We start from the raw sequence: 16,825 nt of genomic DNA, 5'->3' as shown, positions 1-16,825 counted from the left end.
GTTTCAGGCATGCCATATGCAGAAAAGATTTTGTCCAGTTTTGGTATGACAGCTCTTGCAGAGGTGGTGGAAACGGGTTCAATGACTGGAAACCTAGAAAAATCATCTATGACAACCAGTAAATAGGAATGATCTGGCAAAGTGCAGAAATCAACACTCACAGCAGTCCATGGATTGTCTGGCAGAGGTGTCATTTGTACTGGTGCTCGGCTATGGTCCACCGTAGTTGCTTGGCAAGGTATACATGTGGCAATAAGTGCTTCCACTTGTTTATCTAGTCCAGGAAACCATACTTTCTCCCTAAGTAATTGCTTTGTTTTAACTATATCTTGATGGGCCTCATGGGCCAGATCGATCACTCTACTCTGAAGTTTCTGAGGAATGACCAGGCGGTTGTCCCGCAGTAGTATGTTTGAGTCAGATACAGAAAGAGAGTGTCTTGCATTAAAGAAGGCCTGCAAATATGCTGTTTGGCCCTGCGGTTGAAGACGAGTCTCAGCTAGAAAAGAGTTCCAGTTCTTAGACCGAACAGTGTCAATTACCAACTGAAGTTGGGGATCAGAATCCACCGCATGTTTAATTTCTTCGAGGGTCATTGCTCTTGGCACAGAGTGTGTAACAATGAAATTTACATGTTCCTCAGCTAAGACAGTGGCAGGCAAGTCATCTTTGGTAGACTGTGGTGAAGGGTGTCTTGAAAAATAGTCTGCAGGGTTCCCAGCTCCTGCCTCATATCTCAAGTGAAAGCGATAGTTCTGCAGGCGGAGTAGCCAGCGTTCAAGTCGTGGGGGTGGCTTTGATGAATGTTTATTGAAGATTGGAATGAGTGGTTTATGATCACTGATCACTGTGAATGGACGACCAAAGAGGTAAAGATGAAAATGAAGGCATCCCCATACAACTGCGAGAGCTTCCCTCTCAGTTTGAGAATAGCGCTGTTCCGTTTCTGTTAAAGCCTTGCTTGCATAGGAGACTGTGGAGATACTGCCAGTTTTGGACACCTGAGTTAAAATTGCACCAAGGCCTACAGGACTGGCATCCACAATAAGCTCAGTAGACTTTAGTGGGTCAAAATAGGCCATGACTGTGTCACTAGAAAGACTGGACTTAAGTGTATCAAAAGCTGATTGATGTTCAACTGTCCATGACTAAGGAGTATCCTTTTTAGTGAGTTGTCGTAAGGGTTCAGAAACAGTAGCCAGATCAGGTATGAATCGTCCACAGTATGTGACCAGACCAAGAAAACTTCGAACATCTGAGACATTTTGTGGCTGGCTAGCAGAGGTTATGGCAGCTACTTTCTCAGGGTCTGCAGAAACACCATTTTCAGAAAAAATGTAGCCAAAAAAATTCAATGACGTCTTGTTGAATTCGCATTTTGATGGATTAACAGTTAAATTGCAGGTTTGCAGTCTCTGAAAGACTTGTTCTAGGTGATTGTCATGTTCCTCTTGGGTTGTGCCAAAGATAAGGATGTCATCACTAACATTGAGGACTCCAAGTATTCCTGAAAGAACTTGCCTGATAACATTCTGAAAGATTTCTGCAGCCGATGAAATGCCAAAATTCAGCCTCTTGAACCTTCTTGAGTGCTAAAAGTTGTGATATATCTGGAGTCTTGATGCAATTCAAGCTGATGATAACCAGATTTTAGATCAATTTTTGAGAATACTTTTGCACCATTTAGATCTGTGAGAATATCATCAATGGTAGGCGTAATATGCCTTTCTCTTTGAATGGCTCGATTGGCATGTCGCATATCCACACATAACCTGATTTTACCAGGCTGCTTAGGTTTAGGCGCAACAACAATTGGTGAGACCCAGGGAGTTGGGCCCTCGACACGTTCAATAACATCATCTGTCTCAAGGTCTTGTAGCTCTTTCTCCACCAGCTTGCGGACATGGAATGGGATGCGCCTGTGAGGTTGAACTGACGGCTGGACTGACTGGTCAATGTGTAATTTCACTGGAAAGTCTTTCAGCTTTCCTAGGCCTTGAAAGAGTTGAGGATATTTCTGCATAATAGTTTGGACAGAAGAGTGTGTTACGCTGTTTGCCAGTTTCACTAGGCCCAGAGATACCGCACTATTGCAGCTCAGAAGAGTGTCTGCAGAACACTCCACTACATAGAAAGTGTCCGTGATGGATTTCCCATCAGCCGTTAGCAATGCCTGAAATTTGCCACATAGGGGTAATGCAGTAGCTGAACCATAAGGAAATATCTTCAGGTTAGTACATTGCAAAGCAGGTTTGTTCTTTAGCTGGCTATAAGTGGCATGACTAATAACATTGACAGACGCCCCTGTAACTACCAGTGTCTCCACCGGATTGCCATGTATTAAGATGACTTGTTTGGGATTAGACATTGCATGCACATTGTGAGACCCCTCAGTCACTGAGAATAAGTAGGTGCTGCTGGGCTGATCAGCAGGGGACACCGACTGCACTGCTTGAACTTTCTGTGGCAAGGCTTGTTTAGCAGAGAGAGAAGATTGTGATTTTGATCTGTAGACTTTTGCAAAGTGATTTAGTTTCCCACAGTTATGACAAGTTCCTCCCTGTGCTGGGCATGGTTTCTGATGAGGATAAGGACCTCCACAGTTGTAGCAGGCTGCAGCCTGTGTGTGAGGCACATGTGGCTTCTGAGTGAGCTTTGCTACAGAAGATGGCTGCTCTGGTATACAGTCTGTGTTCTCTATAAGTTTAGCTTGATTCTCTGCTGCATCATGAATACGTGCAATGTCCAGTAGCTTTGCTAAAGTCATGGTGGGATCTCTGAGTGCTTGTCTCCTTAACTTAGAGGACACACAACCTTGTATGATTTGCATCAGAATTTCCTTGTCTATATCAGCAAATTCACAGTAAGCTGCAAGTTGTCTTAAGCGGACATGATATTCATCAATGGTTTCTGTTGCTGACTGTTTTGACTGTCTAAACTTGAAAATTTCAAAAGCTGCATTTATGTATGGAGAGAAATGCTTAGTTAGCGCTGCTTTGCATAGATCATAGTCACTGTCCTCCCCTGTATTGGGCAGAGTTGTGAAGATATCATAGACTTGCTCCCCTGCATAGTGTAATAACATGGCTTTCTTTCTTGCATTGTCAGTAATGTTCATTGCTTGCAGGAATATCTCAAAGTGTTTCAGCCATTTATTCCAGCATGCTGCTAAGTTTGCTTGGGGCTGGTGCACATCAAATGCAGCAAAGGAGGGTAAGCAGGCCATGGCTGGTGCTAGGATTGCAGTCTTGTAAACAGTTTTCTGTAGCAGGGAAATACCTTTAGCTGATGATTCTTAATCCTCGTCGCCAATTGTAGTGTTGTAGTGAGGATGCAGGTCTTCTGGAATAAGTCCACTATGAGATGGTTACTCTTGTAGATCAGAACCCTTTATTCCATGCTCCATCATGGCTCCCTGTCTAACAACTCCTCCCCGTAAGCTCAGCTCCTCCCCCATTACTACCTCACTGTTGCTAGGCAGACAAAGCAGAATAAGTAAGCAGAACAGAACATACAGAACATACTTATAACAACATCACAATGGGTGTTTTCTATTTTTTTCACTGCCTCCATTGTCGTAGTTCCTGTCCCACCTCCCCTGCACAGTTATTTGTGCAAAAAACACGCCAGGGAAAGTGGGAGGGGATACGAATTTTTACTGCGTATGCGGCCTGGTATTCGATTGTGAAAGAATACATCGAACGCCATGATATTTGATCGAATACTTATTCGATCGAACGGCGTTTGCTCATCTCTAATCTTCAGGAAAAGTTTCGAAGCTTACCAACAGTGACTATTTGCATGAAAGAACTAATAACGTCATCATCAAAATCATACACACATTTTATAGATTTACATTTACAACCATTAGTCATTCAATTACCATCATATCTAAAAGACTCCGCACAATTGATTAGAGAATTTCACCAAGTTAACAGTCAGCATAACCAAGTCACACAGTGGTCATTACTCACTGCTGACGTGTCAGCATTATATACCAATATTCCCCACCAGGAGGGCCTCCGATCTATTGATCATTTTCTATCATCCAATCCATCCATGCCTACGCACCATAAACAGTTTATACTGGCGGGTATAGATTTTATTTTGAATCATAATATTTTTTCATTTCAGGATAAGGTATATAGACAAACCAGGGGCTGCGCCATGGGGACGCGATTCGCTCCATCCTACACAAACCTCTATATGAGACTGTTTGAGGAGACCTATATTTACCATTCACATTACTTTCATACCCACATAGCCCTATTTAGGAGATATATTGATGATCTCATCTTCATTTGGAAGGGAGATGAATCATCAGCACATCAATTCATTTCTACACTTAATGACAATAATTTAGGCCTTTCTTTCACGCATCAGTTTTCCACCACCACTATTGAATTCCTTGATTTGCTTATTTCCATCACTCCAGATGGGACCCTATCTACGGCCACTCATTTTAAAAAAGTAGATGTTAATAGCTATTTAGAATTCAACAGTGCCCATTATGGCCCTTGGCTGCGCAATATTCCATATAGCCAATTCAAACGGGTGCGAAAAAACTGAGATATTGACACCACATACCATCAACAAGCAAACATTCTCAAACATAGATTCAGGGAGAAAAAATACCCTAAACCTCTAGTGGATAACGCTTACCGGAGGGCTTCACAGCTAAGTCAGTCTACCTGTCATACTGATAAAAATGAAGACAAAACTTCTCATTTGATAAATAACACACCCTCTGAAGTATGCAATAACTTCATTACAACCTTTAATTCTGACCACAAACAGATCAAAGCAATATTATCCAAACATTGGAACATGTTACGTAGTGACCCATTCCTCAATCGAGCCCTCCCCGCTCATCCCAGGGTCACCTTCAGAAGGTCGACCACCTTGCGGAACATTCTTGCCCCCAGCAGGCTCCGCAACCCTAAACCTCTGAGTATAACATCTCCCCTAACAGCACCAGGAGTGTACAAATGTGGACACACCCGATGCTTATGCTGCAAGAACATACACCATAAAGCAATATCATTCAAATCTAACATAACCCAAGAAACATTTCAGATACAGACTATACTTAACTGTACCACCAAATATGTCATCTATTTACTCGAATGCCCGTGCAATCTCCAATATATCGGACGCACCATCCAACCATTCCATTGTAGGGTAAACAGGCATAGGTCTAATATCAATAAAGGGTACCAGAAACATTCTGTATCTGCCCACTACAGAGTAATGAACAATTGCAATTTTAGCAACACAGTAATTCTGCCCATAGAACATATACCTGATTCCATCCTGGACCATTTTCGAAGACTTAGACAATGTGAATCCTATTGGATCTATAAATTGAACACCCTTTATCCACACGGTCTGAATGATGTGGTGGAATCCTCAGTCTAACATCAATTACGATTATTTTTATATATGTATGTATATAAGCCTGCATCATACATTTGTCAGTCCATTTATTCTGGAAACAAGACCTCCATATCCCCTTATCTGGGCTTTAGGCATTAGGTTAATCCTCGGTACTCAACCTTTTCTACCTTTATAATTAATACATTTTTGTCTCTTCTTCTTGTTTGTATTATTGTCATATGCCACTATTTATATGGGTGTGTTCATATAAGCGTACATTTGTATTTTTTAGCTTAGTTAAATTGCTTGATTCATAAATCCAATTTATCCAGTATTGTTTCACATAACCATAGCCATGTCTTTCCGATATGCTTTAATGTCAATTTTAATATATATGTACGAATATTATCAAAACATGACCACCATTATATGCAGCACTGTGTGTGTGTGTATGTATGTGTGTATATATATGTGCGTCTGTATGTGTATATGTATGTGTATGTGGCGCACCTCCTCACCTGTATACACCTTTACCCCTGTATACACCTCCTTATAATCATTCGCTAATTGTGAGATTTTGTGTAGGTGTGTGTGTGTGTGTATGTATATGTATGTGTTTATATGTGTGCGTCTGTTTGTGTATATGTATATGGCGCACCTCCTCACTTGTATACACCTCCACACCCGTATACACCTCCTCGTAATCATATCCACCTGTAAACGCCTGCTCCCTGTGATGCACGAGGCCTAGGCGTCGCCCAGGTAGTCTATTTAGTTCTGGCTGTCTGGAGCGCAGGTTAGCTGATTCCTATGCTCTGACAGTTCAGGACATCTGTGAGTAACATCCTCTGATATAACTTATTACAGATTTACTCTACATGTGAACCTTTGATTGACTGAATGTAAGATAAGACTACTGTCTCAGTTTTTAACTTTGTATATAACATGTTTGTGACATTACAACTTGTTTCCTGCTCTGAACATACCATAGACTGTTTCTATATTTGTAATATTTTTAAGTTTTGGCAATCTGCTGATCTGTGTATTTTTTACTACTATTGTTTTAGTGGCCTGAGGAAGACGCCCAAAACGCGTAGCCTACATTTTTGCATATTTTTCTACTGTCAATTGGAATCAATAAAGACTCAATAATTTGGTTTTATTTTTGCATGCAATTGGCTTCTGTTTTATTGTCACACAGTAGCGCTCTATAGATATCCCGGGTTTTATTTTTCTTGTTCATTAACCTCCACCACCTCATTGGTTGGTGTCCGGGTAAGAGCTGCAACTGCCTATTTTCAGCCCCCTTCCAGGGTTTTCTATATACGGGCGCCAGGTAACTTTTTTTCTTCTTGAGAACTCATAACGTTCATAGATAACTGATTACAGCATAAACAGATTCAACAGTCGCTTAAAACATTTAGAATAATTGATCCGCCATTGCAAACTCACCTTGATTCAGCATCGCAGGAAATGACAGAAGTTGGTGTACGGTTCTTTTGCAAAGTTCTAAAGAGTTTTCAAATAATGAAGCCAAATTAGCAAATTTTGTAGAATTCCGTAAACGAAACATGCAATGGCGATCACTCAAAAGCTTACGACAGTTCTGTTAACTTGTGTAACTGCAGTTTCCGGCTACAATATTGTGTTCCATGCAGACACATGCTTTTAATGAGAGAAACCCAATCAATTCCTTTGTATGATAGGAACTGCTTCCACAAAAAATACTGGGAAAATTTGCAAATTGAGCCTAGTTTTGAAGACACAGAATTTGATTTATATTGTGCTGTGGAAGAACAAGAGACTATTGATGAAGAACCACTCAGTAGTACTGCTAAGTACAATCCGCCGTTCCAATCCCTAACTCAGTTGGCGGATATTTTATCTAATCACGGAACTTCAACCTTTCTAAACTACTTGGAAGAAATCAAGGTTATCCAAAACAATGCCAGATGAGGTTCTTCGTTATTACAACCCAGCTTGTCATATAACCAGTCTGTACATCAAGATGTTGCAGGTGCTGAGACTTCAAATGTTCCGGATATAGTTGATGGAAATACACCACCTTCTACAAGCTGCAAATCTTCATCTGCACGTCCGCAGGTAGTTGTGCCTTTTCAGGCTGAAGGTATCCACAAAGAGGAGAAAAAGGGAAACAACCAAAACACAAAAAAATTGCAAGGAAATGGAGAAATGTCTGATTTGCCACTTTGATTTGGGGAAAAAGTCTAAAAAATTGACAACTTGTTTTTCTTGTTGTTCCACACTACATGAAGATTGTTATAGAGTGGATGGATGTCCGCAGTGCGAGGAAGATTAGCCATTGTAACATAAATGTCTTAATAAAGTGAAAATTTACTGGGATAAATATGATACATCTGCAGTTCATTTAAGTTTATAGGCACGGTACACGGATGGTACCTAAAAATAGCCAGGAGTTCATAGGTACGGTACCTAGAAATAGCCACATCCAGATTTTAATTCAAATTATTATTATTATTTTTTTTTTTTTGCACACACACACAGTCACATGACCTTACTTCTGTGATGTCATAAAACTAGGATCTGCTTACCTATTATGTGAGGTTCTGTTCACATTTGCATATGATGATGTCATAATGCACATATTTGCATATGATGATGTCATAATGCACATATTTGCATATGATGATGTCATAACGGAACCCTGAGGGGATATAAACCCTGAGCGCTGTGACATCACAGCCATTTCTTGAGTTGATGCTTTTGCTGACACTTCACTTTGGTTCTGGAAGAGCGAACTAGTTTGTACTACATATCTAGTGATTACTTCCATTCATTCTTACTGATCTTTGATCAGGGCCCAGTAATATCGGAGCCACCTGAGAACTTAGTTCTCTAATATTTCATCAGATCCGCCTTGGTAACTAAGCCATGAGCGCCCGAGAGCTGCGTCAGCTGATAGCTGACAATGATACATGGCTGCGCCGACCGGAGAATCAAGGTAAGTGAATTGTTCAGGAAGAGAGAGACAATATTCCCCCCACCCTAGAGGAGATTTCCTGGGAGGAGTTATCCCTGGGCTCTGCTGAGCAATGTTTCAGGGTAAACAGCACATTTTCCATTCCTAGTCGTTTGGGGTGGGTTTTACTTTCCTCCGAATTCCACCCCTGCCCATGATAGAAAACAGAAGTTCTTTATTCAGGCAATTTGACAAACTGGGCCCCATAATCACAAAACAATAACCCGTCTAAAACATAACTGTTATTCCCAATAAATCAATAAAAGAAATCCCAACAACGTTAAACCCCCCACTCTAAGGGTATGTTCACACGGAGGAAAAGGTCACGGAACATTCCGCAACAGGAAAAGACAAAAGGATATATCCAGCACTCGGAATCCGGCCTAATAAAAATAAACTTAACTTTTATTAAGAATTGGTCATTCTTCCATTAAAATTTTTTTGATCATACGAGGGGTAAGCTAATGTCCCGTGTATGATCATAATTTTTTAATGGAAGAATGACCATTTCTTAATAAAAGTTAAGTTTTATTTTTATTAGGCCGGATTCCGAGTGCTGGATATATCCTTTTGTCTTTTCCTGTTGCTGCATTTTGGCTTAGCCGAGAGAGCCATTATCCGTGCACCGATCTTTTGGAATCCTGCTACAACGCTGACGGCTCTGACACGTGAGTAGTGCACTTCTAAATTATTATCATTTTTTCTATATTAAGAGCTGTGACCTTCATATCTTTTTCACGGAACATTCCATTTGAACATTCCGCGACGAAATGCCGATGCAGCATCAGCTTCCTATCGCGGCAACCCACTCCTGTGTAGGCCCGAATAAATGGTCAAGCCATGGAATTCACGTCTGATTCTGCGCAGATAGGGCATGTTGCTTCTTTTTTTCGCTACTAGCTAGCGTTCTGTCCAGTTTCTTCATATCTCCCATCACTACCTTGTTCAGAAAAGAAACTGCCACCCCCCAGACCCTTAAAGAGGACCTTTCACCGATTTGGGCGTAGGCAATTCTATATACTGCTGGAACGCTGACAATGATCTGAATTCAGCGCACTGTCGGCTTTCCCAATCTGTGCCCCGGGTAAAGAACTATCGGCCCTGGTACCGTAGCTCTTTACAGTCAGAAGGGCGTTCCTGACAGTCACTCAGGTACATCCTTCTCCACAGCAGTGCCTATTGCGCTGTACTGGGTGAGCTGGGAGGAACGCCCCCTCCCTCCAGATAATATTTGTCTATGGACAAGCACTGTCAGCTTTCCAGCAGTACAGAGTAACTGCTCAAGCATACATCAATATGATCAGCAAAGTGAGTTTTTGCTGAGGTTACCCTCTTTGAACGGGCACCGGAACAAACAAGGCTAACCCCGAGAGAAACTGCCGCTATTATTATACCCTGGGGTCTTTTCAGACCCCGGAGTATAATAATCAGAGACTCAGGGGAGGTGAAGAAGCATAATAAACAGTGTAACTCACCTCTCCGGGATCCATTGTTACTCCTAGCACAGGCTTCAGGACTATATGGCAATGTTCCAGACGTGACGTCCCCACGTGACATCTGGGACATTACTGTTCAGATCTGTTTTCAGGGCATCCTGTCTTGGGCTGGTTAAGAGAAAAAATAAGGAAAAAAATAAACTGGTAAAATTGCTGCCCCTTTGAAAGTGCTGCCTGAGGCGGCTGCGTGACCTCGCCTCAGAGGCGCGGCCCTGGTTGGGGGAAAGCTAGCGCTCACCTGTGTGGAGAGGGAACTTATGGGCTTTAATCCTTGGTGGCCAGCGCACATACAAGTCTATGACAGGGAGAGGCTGTTGCTTGTGTTTCCAGTTAATTTAGGGAACTAACAGCCCATTGGGGTTAGTGTTTACTGGGGAGAGTGCCTTCTATGCCTCCCTGTTGTTCTTAATGGCATATGCTATGGACATGCATTAATCCCCGCAATTATCAGGTTGGGCAATTATATCTCCCAAAGATCTTTGTTTGGCATTAGATTAGGCTTCTAATAATCTCTATAAATCCCCATTAGATTATTATTGTTTTGGTCCCTGTATGATTACTATACACTATGAGCAGCGGGACCGTTAGGGCTAGTTCACACGGGGGGCAATGAGGCAGATTTTGACAGCAGATTTCACCTCAAAACCTGCCTCCATACAATGGTGGTCTATGGAGACTGCTAGCTTTCATTTTTCCGCTAGCAGTTTTCCCTCCCCTCTATTCACTTTAGGGGAGGGGAAAACCGCCTGTCATTTTCTGAAAAAAACTGCTCCAGAAAAGAACGCCTCAAGGTAAAAAACAACGCTTCCTAATTAGGAAGCGGTTTTTTTCGGGACCAAAATAAGCCAGGCGGTTTTTACGTGTGAACTAGCCCTTAGCATTGGGGATTTAACATTGCTGGGAGTTCTTTTATTTATTTATTGGGAATAAAAAAAAATTTCAGATGACTTATTGTTTTGTGATTATGGGGCCCAGTTTGTCCAATATTAGTTGATGGCGTCCCTTCATCCAGTAAATGATATATATCTTTATTCAGGTTACTGTTGAACTTAACTATACTGGGGTCTCTTCTCCTCAAAACCCTTAGCAATAACAGGATCCATTCCTATGGGCTAAATGTGTTACCTTTATATATTTACAGGTCAGGCAGCAATTGTCCATAGACTGAGGTCATCCCTAGGACATTGTGGAGAACCTTCTACTGGACATCAAAGAAGCAGGAATCCTATCACTGCGAGGACAGGGAGACGCGACAGAGCTCCTCCACAGCACAGAGGACTAGAAGAGAGCAGGGAAAGAAGCCGCTCTCCATTAAGACCCGCCCCTGCAGAGCCCTCCAGAATAATAGGAGAGAGTAGCAGTGATAACAACCGTTCAGCAAGTGGATCCACAGCTGACACCACTGAATTTCAACGGCCAAATCCGGTTCCTCCCAGCCGCAGACCCCCTGAGGTTCCAATTCCAAGCAGATCTCCTGTATACCACCACCCTATAACTCGTGTATTCAGTAGCTTCCTTCGGCTGCTGGGCATAGGTGGGATGACGGAAATGCAACCACTTTCACCAAATGCACAATATCTTCTTTTGCTGGAAAGAGAGTATCCTCGATTCAGCAAGAGAGCTCTGCAGATTCAGAACTTACCCACTAGAGAGGTAATATCTCAGGAGGAGGCCCAGTCATGTGTAATCTGCATGACTGAATATGAGATTGGAGAGCGAGTCACAGAGCTTCCCTGTACTCATAACTTTCATCAGGGTTGCATCTCGATCTGGCTGCACTCCAACTCTCTGTGCCCCGTGTGCCGTGAGCACTTCGTCCAATGAAGCACCAACAATAACCTCAGGGGAGGATCCTGCCTTGTATTCAGCCCTGGTTGTGAACTCACCATGAAGGGCTATGAACAGAGACATCCCAAAATTATGGACGGTAAGCCATCTATATTTCATCTTTTCCCTCCGCCCTATCAGATGTATGTGACATGTAACTTAGAAATAATAACATTTTATCTTTTTCTATCCAGAAAGAATATCCAAGCCTGGAAAAAGAACAGCCTGAACTACAATCCGTTACAGGACACGGCAGCTCCAGACCCGGATGGTGCCATATACTTTATTCCATGGCAAATTCTTCCTAAAAAAAAAAAAAAAAATGTAAATAAAAAAAAAAAAAAAAAAAAGATTGTGTAAATTGTTTTTACTTTTTTTACTGTATATAATAATATTTTGTGATCTAGGAGCCTATAATGATAAGTAAGACAGAGGTAGCAGTTACACCAAATACACGACCGCACCAACAAATGCTCCAATATATGGCAGATATATGTAAATGTGTATATTGTGTAATGAGGAGATCATAGCTCCAGGGGCTGCGGGGAGGGCAGATATACATGGGCCTAAGTGCACAAGGAGGCTCAAGGCCCCTCTGTTATTCTCCAACTCTCTCAAAACATCTGGGAGGGGCCCCTGGATATGATAAGGTGGTATAGGTGAACTGTCTGGCGGTATTATATGAGCAGGGAATACAGGGCCGCATTAAATATAGGGAAGATGGTGCACTCCTATCTCTTTTTAGTGATTATTATGTAAGACAAAACATGGAGATGCCGGGGATTGAACCCGGGGCCTCATACATGCAAAGCATGCGCTCTACCACTGAGTTACATCCCCTCATACACAGTGTGAAAATGCTCATGTTTCTGAGACTACATACCACCTATATGGCAGTATTACATTGGTATTATTATTATTATGGGCAGGTATATGGCATTTATACACTCACCGGCCACTTTATTAGGTACACCTGTCCAACTGCTCGTTAACACTTAATTTTTAATCAGCCAATCACATGGCGGCAACTCAGTGCATTTAGGCATGTAGACATGGTCAAGACAATCTCCTGCAGTTCAAACCGAGCATCAGTATGGGGAAGAAAGGTGATTTGAGTGCCTTTGAACGTGGCATGGTTGTTGGTGCCAGAAGGGCTGGTCTGAGTATTTCAGAAACTGCTGATCTACTGGGATTTTCACGCACAACCATCTCTAGGGTTTACAGAGAATGGTCCGAAAAAGAAAAAACATCTAGTGAGCGGCAGTTCTGTGGGCGGAAATGCGTTGTTGATGCCAGAGGTCAGAGGAGAATGGCCAGACTGGTTCGAGCTGATAGAAAGGCAACAGTGACTCAAATAGCCACCCGTTACAACCAAGGTAGCCAGAAGAGCATCTCTGAACGTACAGTACGTCGAACTTTGAGGCAGATGGGCTACAGCAGCAGAAGACCACACTGGGTGCCACTCCTTTCAGCTAAGAACAGGAAACTGAGGCTACAATTTGCACAAGCTCATCGAAATTGGACAATTGAAGATTGGAAAAACGTTGCCTGGTCTGATGAGTCTCGATTTCTGCTGCGACATTCGGATGGTAGGGTCAGAATTTGACGTCAACAACATGAAAGCATGGATCCATCCTGCCTTGTATCGGTAACGGTTCAGGCTGGTGGTGGTGGTGTCATGGTGTGGGGAATATTTTCTTGGCACTCTTTGGGCCCCTTGGTACCAACTGAGCATCGTTGCAACGCCAAAGCCTACCTGAGTATTGTTGCTGACCATGTCCATCCCTTTATGACCACAATGTACCCAACATCTGATGGCTACTTTCAGCAGGATAATGCAATGCCATGTCATAAAGCTGGAATCATCTCAGACTGGTTTCTTGAACATGACAATGAGTTCACTGTACTCCAATGGCCTCCACAGTCACCAGATCTCAATCCAATAGAGGAGCATCTTTGGGATGTGGTGGAACGGGAGATTCGCATCATGGATGTGCAGCCGACAAATCTGCGGCAACTGTGTGATGCCATCATGTCAATATGGACCAAAATCTCTGAGGAATGCTTCCAGCACCTTGTTGTATCTATGCCACGAAGAATTGAGGCAGTTCTGAAGGCAAAAGGGGGTCCAACCCGTTACTAGCATGGTGTACCTAATAAAGTGGCCGGTGAGTGTATATTTCCACTTTACTAATCACATAATGATATCCAGTAGTATCAGCACAATAGGGCTACACGTAGTATATTGTCTCAGGAATTGGAGTATTTGTAGAGGTTTCCCATAGGGGATGTAGCTCAGTGGTAGAGCGCATGCTTCGCATGTATGAGGCCCCGGGTTCAATCCCCGGCATCTCCATGTTTTGTGATAAACACCTACAAAAACATCAAAGATCCAGAAAACTGATAAATGTGCAGGAATTCAGGAAACATCTGCCCGTATCCTATTAATATTATAAAGGTGTGAGTTTGGATGTTTGTGTGTTTGAATGTTCAGATGTTTGTTCCTCAATCACAGCCAAACGGCTGAATGGATTTTGGGGAAATTTCACACACACATACATATTGCCCAGGAAAAGGTAATAGGCTACTTTAAATGTGGGCCACTCACCCCAAATCGCCACCGTGACCCTCCAAAAAACCCTCTGGCACGGCTGTAGCAGCTGGCATTCTGCCAGCACTGGTCTGTGCACGCACCTCCTATTGGTGCATGGCAGGCTGTGGGCGGGTTCTGGAGCCAGGGCTGCGGCACCATAGGTTGGGGACTGAAGGTGGGCGTGCCGATTCAGCAGGGACACAGTGAGCAAGATGGCGGCAGCCCACATGGTCCCAGCGCCGTAGCTATCCCAGGCCACCTACACACTTCGCGGATGGCTAAGGAGGAGGCTGCTGCACCCGACACACCACATAACAGGTCAGTGCAGCAGAGACAGGGGGTTGGGGAGGGGGTTGGGGAGGGGGTGTCCCGGGGAGGACAGCTTCATGTCCCCCCCCCTACCCTACATCACCCCAGTGTAGTTGGACTCACCTTGCCACACTCCCCCGCGGCTCATAGGTGTTGGGCGGCTGGCTGCGTATGGCAGGTAGGCTGCAATAGAGGCGCCGGTATTCTGCAATGCACTGTATAATACCGGCGCCTCTATTGCAGTCTACCTGCCTAGGATGTAATCAACTCAAACACAAAAACATTCATGTATCCACTTCAGCTTGTAAGCACATATTGGATACGGATCCTTGTAGACCAGGGCTCGGCTCCGCAGTGCAGCGAAAGACTGACAAGCCAGGAAAGCAGCGCAAGGCCCCTGCTCTGCCTCATATATGCCACAGGCAACCAGCCGCCCGACAACTATGTGCAGTGAGCGAGCGGAGAGAGCGGCGGGGGAGCGTGGCAAGGTGAGTCCAACTACACTGGGGCCGATGTAGGGGGGGGGGACATGAAGCTGTGAGCAGAGATGGGAGGCAAGAAACTGGGGGAAGAGATGGGGGGACAAAAAACTGGGGGGACAAGAAACTGGGGGCAGAGATGGGGGGACAAGAAATATAAGCGGTTCAGCGCCACCGCCAACCCGCAGACGAAGTCGCGGGTAACTGCTAGTAGGGCATATGGTGCACTCCTACTGGGCCCTATGGTAGCGGGGGCCTCTTGGGACACCAGGACAGTCCCAGTTTACATCTGCTGTGAGGCCTTAGGAGGCAGATTGCTGAATCCAGGAGGGGGCAGCACTGAGAGCATTTGTTGGGGGAACCTGGCGAGATTTGTCTCATGAGATCTCCTGGTGGTTTCGTCCAGACCGGAAATGTGCAAAACGGAACTGCGGTACATGTCACTGAGCTGTTAGTGTCCTTGTGAACCCAATATAGACTAATGCACCTTCTATAGGGGATGTAGCTCAGGTAGCACTACTAATGTGTATAGTATGGGAGTATTATCCGTGTGCACTATATGGTGGTATTATTGTTTTGCACAGTGTGACAGTATCATTTATATTCACTCTATGTATTTAGTATTTGTTTGTAGGACAGTGTTATTTCGGTGTGCTGTATGTGGGCGCTGTATGGCTACATTTTATCTATATAGCGGTATTATTATTATATATTTCCACTTTACTAATCACATAATGATATCCAGTAGTATCAACACAATAGGGCTACACGTAGTATATTGTCTCAGGAATTGGAGTATTTTCAGAGGTTTCCTATAGGAGATGTAGCTCAGTGGTAGAGCGCATGCTTCGCATGTATGAGGCCCCGGGTTCAATCCCCGGCATCTCCATGTTTTGTACAGGTTTATCTAAATACAATAAAGATGACAAATTTCATAGCTCAGGTGTCTGGATGTTCCTCAAATAACTGGATTTTGTCAAAAAATAAGCTTAAAAGTAAAAAGATTGTATCGTTCACCATCATATAATGTGGAAACATAAGCGCATGGTGGACAGTAGGGGGCAGTCAACTCATACACAAAAACATCCATGTACGCACTTCAACTTGTAGGGACATATTGGATACGGATCCTTGTAGACCAGGGCTCGGCTCCACAATGACAGGAGGTGCAAGATGTCAGGCACATGATAATTTATACTGGATTTCTGGCATATCACGTTGGTGGTAGGATGTGAAGTCACCAGATGCTGCAGGATCACCGGCAATGTATTCCTGTACATGTATTGTGCGGACTAGACTGCCCCCTAGTGTCCATCATTTTCTCTACAGACAAAAGGTTAAGCTCTTTTACATTAAATTCCGTCTTCGTATTATCCCCGAACATATTTCGTGTGACTTCCTGCCTGTATATCAGTTTTACTGACCTTTGATGTTTTGTAGTTCTTTGTCTCAAAAGATGGAGATGCCGGGGATTGAACCCGGGGCCTCATACATGCAAAGCATGCGCTCTACCACTGAGCTACATCCCCTACACAATGCTCCTACTTATGCTCCCAATGCATCCGAGAAAAATAGTCATGCTTACACTTCAGCCCTCCAGGGGGCCCTGTGCGTTGCATATCACATTGCTATTAACAACATCCTGACACGGTTCAGCCTCAGCTACATGATATGAGACGCATGGAGCCCCCTAGAGGACTGAATTGTAAGCAAAGGTGGCTGTGGGCAGCGGCAGGGATCGGTA

General features: G+C 43.6%; 4 non-coding genes across 4 annotated transcripts; 2 read left to right on the top strand and 2 right to left on the bottom strand.

The window, feature by feature from the left end:
- Window positions 1–12,468: 12,468 nt before the first annotated feature.
- On the bottom strand, window positions 12,469–12,540 carry TRNAA-UGC (transfer RNA alanine (anticodon UGC)). The gene has a single exon. It is a non-coding gene; the product is annotated as a tRNA-Ala (tRNA).
- A 1,444-nt stretch (window positions 12,541–13,984) lies between these two features.
- Window positions 13,985–14,056, top strand: TRNAA-CGC (transfer RNA alanine (anticodon CGC)). Its single transcript has one exon. It is a non-coding gene; the product is annotated as a tRNA-Ala (tRNA).
- Window positions 14,057–15,898: 1,842 nt separating this feature from the next.
- On the top strand, window positions 15,899–15,970 carry TRNAA-CGC (transfer RNA alanine (anticodon CGC)). Its single transcript has one exon. It is a non-coding gene; the product is annotated as a tRNA-Ala (tRNA).
- A 568-nt stretch (window positions 15,971–16,538) lies between these two features.
- On the bottom strand, window positions 16,539–16,610 carry TRNAA-UGC (transfer RNA alanine (anticodon UGC)). Its single transcript has one exon. It is a non-coding gene; the product is annotated as a tRNA-Ala (tRNA).
- Between the last annotated feature and the right edge of the window lie 215 nt (window positions 16,611–16,825).

Source organism: Leptodactylus fuscus, unplaced genomic scaffold, assembly GCF_031893055.1.
Source record: "Leptodactylus fuscus isolate aLepFus1 unplaced genomic scaffold, aLepFus1.hap2 HAP2_SCAFFOLD_235, whole genome shotgun sequence".
In the NCBI taxonomy this organism is placed as follows: domain Eukaryota; kingdom Metazoa; phylum Chordata; class Amphibia; order Anura; family Leptodactylidae; genus Leptodactylus; species Leptodactylus fuscus.
The sequence above is the reverse complement of the archived record's forward strand: the minus strand, read 5'-3'. Positions and strand labels throughout refer to the sequence as shown.